The sequence below is a fragment of the Triticum dicoccoides genome, chromosome 7B (genome assembly GCF_002162155.2).
Source record: "Triticum dicoccoides isolate Atlit2015 ecotype Zavitan chromosome 7B, WEW_v2.0, whole genome shotgun sequence".
Lineage (NCBI taxonomy): Eukaryota > Viridiplantae > Streptophyta > Magnoliopsida > Poales > Poaceae > Triticum > Triticum dicoccoides.
The window spans coordinates 201,067,514-201,073,000 of record NC_041393.1 but is presented as its reverse complement, the minus strand read 5'-3'; positions in this window follow the sequence as shown (position 1 = coordinate 201,073,000).

Sequence of the window (5,487 nt, the reverse complement as noted above, 5' to 3'; positions counted from 1 at the left end):
CCACGTGGCAGACAGGGATTGGGCGAGGGGGCGCAGGGCGGACGTGTCCGGCGGCCCGTCGTGGAAGAAGGCTAGGGTTTGCCCGTGAATTTCGGGGAGAGGCTATATTTATAAGTAGAGGGAGCTAGGAGACTCCAAATGAGGTGTGGTTTTCGCCCACACGATCGTGATCCGACGACGGAGAGCATGGAAGTGACTTAGATGGGTTATTGGGCTGTTTTGGAGGGGTGTTGGGCTGCAACTTAAAAGAGGCCTTTGCGGGAGTGCGGTTAACCTTTGGAGTATCAAACGAGCTCCAAATGACCTGAAACTTGACAAGTGGTCTACCGGTGCTATACCAGGGCCACTTGGCAAGGCTCGGACCATTCCGAGGACGTTCAACACCCGCACACGAAAGGAGACAAGAGGGGTGTGCCGGTGCATGTGGGAGTGTCGGATTGCGAAACGGACAACGGGGAAAATGCTCGGATGCAGGAGATGAACACGTATGCAAAATGAAATGCACATGATGACATGATATGGTATGCATGACATGAATAAAATACAAAACAAAAGACAAAACCCAACCACGGAGGGAATATCATATCACATAGCCGAAAATGGCAAGAGTTGGAGTTACCATGATAGAAAGTTACATCCGGGGTGTTACAACACTCCACCACTACAAGAGGATCTCGTCCCGAGATCTAGGACTGAAAGAACTCCGGATATTCGGAACGGAGGTGATCCTCGCGCTCCCAGGTGGCTTCTCGGTCGGAATGGTGTGACCACTTCACTTTCAGGAATTTGATTGACTTGTTGCGAGTCTTGCGCTCGGTTTCTTCAAGAATAGCTATGGGGTGCTCATGATAAGAGAGATCTTCTTGGAGGTCGATCTCTTCCAAGTTGATAGTGCGCTCAGGAGTCTTGAAGCACTTGCGAAGCTGTGACACGTGAAACACATCGTGCACGTTTGCAAAGTTGGATGGAAGCTCAAGTTGATAGGCGAGGTCGCCTCTTTTGCCAATGATCTTGAAAGGACCCACGTACCTAGGGGCAAGCTTCCCTTTGATACCGAAGCAACAAGTGCCTTTCATTGGAGAGACGCGGAGATAGACATGGTCTTCGATTTCAAAAGCCTAGTCACGGTGCTTGCTATCATAGTAACTCTTCTGTCGCGATTGCGCGGCTTTGAGATTCTCACGAATGACTTTGCACATTTCTTCGGCTTCTGTGATCAAGTCGTTGCCAAGAAGTTGGCGTTCACCTGTCTCAGACCAGTTGAGAGGAGTACGACACTTTCTGCCATAGAGAATTTCGAATGGGGCCTTGCCCGAACTCGCTTGGAAGCTATTGTTATAGGAGAACTCGGCATATGGAAGACAATCTTCCCACTTCATACCGAAAGAAATGACACAAGCCCTGAGCATATCTTCAAGGATTTGATTGACTCGCTCGACTTGGCCACTTGTTTGAGGATGGAAAGCTGTGCTGAAACGGATGTTGGTGCCCATGGCCGTCTGAAAAGAGTCCCAGAACTTAGAAGTGAAGATGCTTCCACGATCTGAAGATATCAATTGTGGAATGCCGTGCAAGGAGACAATTCTGGAGGTGTATAGCTCTGCCAGCTGAGCTACTGTGATAGATTCTTTGATAGGAAGAAAATGAGCCACTTTGGTAAGCTTGTCAATGACAACGAAGATAGCATCATTTCCACGCTTGGACTTAGGAAAACCAGTCACGAAGTCCATCTCGATATGGTCAAACTTCAATTCCGGAATAGCAAGAGGTTGGAGGAGACCAGCTGGTCGTTGGTGTTCTGCTTTCACTCTTCTGCAGACATCACACTCATTCACGAATTGAGCAATCTCTCGCTTCATTCGAGTCCACCAATACGGCTGCTTGAGGTCATGGTACATCTTTGTACTTCCAGGATGAATGGATAGGAGGGAATTGTGTGCCTCATTCATGATGACTTTTCTCAGATCGCCTTTTGGAACCACAATCCGATCCTCGAAGAAAAGAGTATCTTTGTCATCCAAGCGATAGCACTTGTATTTGGGAATGCCCTTGTCAATACCATGTTTCACCTTCTTCACCATGGTATCCAGGAGTTGTGCCTCACGAATTTGCTCTTCCAACGTAGGAGAGACTATGAGGTTGGCAAGAAAGCCTTGAGGAACAACTTGAAGATTCAGCTTGCGAAAAGCCTCACAAAGATCCGGTTGAAACGGCTTGAGAATTAGACTGTTGCAATAAGCCTTTCTGCTCAGAGCATCTGCAATCACATTCGCCTTGCCAGGAGTATATTCGATACTCGGATTGTACTCTTGAATCATTTCGACCCATCGAGTTTGCCTGAGATTAAGGTTGGGTTGAGTGAAGATATACTTGAGACTCTTGTGATCGGTGAAAATGTCCACTTGCCTTCCCAATAAGAGATGTCTCCATGTTATCAATGCATGGGCAACTGCCGCCAACTCAAGATCATGAGTGGGGTAGTTCTTTTCGTTGGGCTTCAACTAACGAGAGGTATAGGCCACAACTTTTTTCTCTTGCATCAACACAACACCGAGACCTTGAAGGGAAGCATCACAGAATACTTCGAATGGCTTGGATTCATTGGGAGGAGTCAAAACAGGAGCTGTGACTAGCTTCTCTTTGAGGGTGTTGAAAGCAACGTCGCACTCAGGCGTCCAGACATACTTGACATGCTTCTGGAGGAGGTTGGAAAGAGGCTTTGCAATCTTAGAGAAGTTCTCAACCAATCTTCGGCAATAGCTTGCAAGACCAAGAAAACTGCAGAGCTGTTTGACATTCTGAGGAGGTTCCCAATTCAGAACTGCAGAAACCTTCGCGGGATTAATAGCAATGCCCTTGGCAGAGATGATATGACCAAGGTAAAGAACTTCATCAAGCCAGAACTCACATTTGGAAAACTTCGCATAGAATTGATACTCTCTGAGCTTGTCGAGCACCAATCGCAAATGTTTGGCATGATCCTGCTTATTCTTGGAGAAGACCAAAATATCATCGAGATACACCAGAACGAATTCATTGGTGTAGGGGTTGAAGATAAAGTTCATCATGCGAGAGAACGTTGGAGGTGCATTGACAAGGCCGAAAGACATGACAGTATATTCATAAGAACCAAAGCTTGTTCTGAATGCTGTCTTGGGAATATCTTGTTCACGAATGCGAATCTGATGATAACCCATACGAAGGTCAATCTTGGAGAAGACTTTAGCACCTTTGAGTTGCTCGAAAAGCTCATTGATGTTGGGAAGTGTATACTTGTTCTTGATAGTCTTCTTGTTCAATGGACGGTAATCGACGCAAATTCGGTCCGTGCCATCCTTCTTCTAGACAAAAAGAACTCCACAACCCCATGGGGATGAACTCGGTCTGATCAAACCCAGACACTCTTGTTCATCGAGCTGCTTCTTCAATTCCTTCAGCTCCTTGGGTCCAAGCTTGTATGGACGCTTGCATACGGGTTCAGTTCCAGGCTCAAGATCAATAACAAACTCGACTGGCCGATGAGGAGGCATACCCGGAAGCTCTTCTGGAAAGACATCTTGGTACTCACAAATGACTGGAATTTGAGAAATAGCATCCAATTCGCCCTTCTCATTAAGAGAAAACAACCGAATGGTTTCATCACGAGCGGCATAGATGATAACATCCTCAAAAGGGTGTGTCAATTGAATTTGCCTGGCAGCACAATCAAGCTGAGCCTTGTGCTTAGAAAGCCAGTCCATCCCAAGAATTAGATCAATATCAGAATCGCCAAGAACAATTGGAGAAGACAGAAATTTATAGTCGCCCATCTTGATGGAAACATCCGAAACCATGGAGCTAGCGTTCATGAATTTACCCGGAGAGACAACTGATAACGATCTAGGCAAATCTTGAAAAACCATCTCATGCTTAGATGAAAAAGGTCTTGAGATGAAACTATGCGATGCACCAGTATCAAATAAGACTTTTGCAGGAATATCATTAACAGGAAGATTACCGATGATCACATCTGAAGAATCCTCTGCCTGAGCTGCATTCATCATGTTCACCTTTGCAGACTTTGGATTATGCTTGACCACTGCATTGCTTGAAGATCTCACAGGAGGAGGAGGAGGAAGGCGCCTTTGATTGAAGCATTTGTTCGCGTAGTGACCTTTCTGCTGGCACTTGTTGCAAGTCACTTCTGAGAGCGGACGATGATAAGGAGCACTTGACTTTGAAGCTTGAGGCTGAGACTTGTTCTGATAGCTTGGGTTGGGTGGGTGGGAAGATCCATGACCACCTGAGTTCTTCTGCTGGTAAGGCTGACGAAACAGAGGAGGAGGAAGATAGAACTTCTGCTGCTTAGCTGCCACTTGTGAGGAAGAAGAAGATTGCACTGCATCCCTGATTCTCTTCTTAGAAGCCTCACACTTGAGCTGAGCACCTTCTTGCTTGAGTGCCATATTGTAGAATTGATCAAACTGAGTAGGCTCAACAAGAACGAGAGCTAACTGCAGATCCTCTCTAAGGCCACCTCTGAACTGATAGATCATACTTTTCTCATCAGGAACATCTTGCTTAGCAAAGCAAGCAAGTTTCTGAAACTGCTTGTTGTATTCGTACACTGACATGTTGCCTTGCTTGAGATTGCGGAACTCCTCACGCTTGCTCTCAACAACACTGGTAGGAATATGGTGAGCTTTAAAGTCCCGACAGAAATCAGTCCAAGTAATCACTCGACCACCTCTGGAATCCTTGTATTGCTGGAACCAATCAGCTGCCTGATCCTTGAGCTGAAAAGAAGCGAACTTGACATAGTCCTCAGGCCTGACATTGCTGCATTCAAAATGCTTGTTGATATCCACGAGCCAATCATCGGCGTCTATGGCCTCGACACAGTAGCTGAAAGACTTCAGCTGATTTGCCAGGAACTGGTTGAGGGTAGGAAATAGAGGCTGATGATTGAACTGCCCTTGACCTTGATTCCCTTGGTTGCCTTGGCCTTGGTTGCGCTCTTGCATGAGCTGGATCATCATCTGAGCATGGGCGTTAGAGGCTGCCATCAAAGCTTGCCATGCCTCCGGAGGCGGAGGTGGAGGTGGATGGTTCGCCTGACTCCCATCATTGTGTTCCAGATTCTGACGCGTTGGCGGAGCCATCCTGAAGAGGGTGACATCCGTTAGCATCTTGATAGACAGATAGACAAGTTGAATCAACGGATAGAAATTGCAACATATAGTCTTCACAATAAACATTCGAACAAGGATGAACGAATGAATTCCAAAGTAAACATCACACGTCCAATAAGGTAAGAAGCCACTTCATAAGAGATTGATGAATGAAATAAACAAGGTACAACTGGAACAAATAAGTGGTAAGGATTACCCAATCACAAACCAAATATCTGCGGGAAGAAATGCTAGAGCTACTTGAATCCCACCTATAAACTCCCGAAATTTTCTGGTTATGCAATCAGGTGTTGGGGATACAGGGGAAGCAATATAT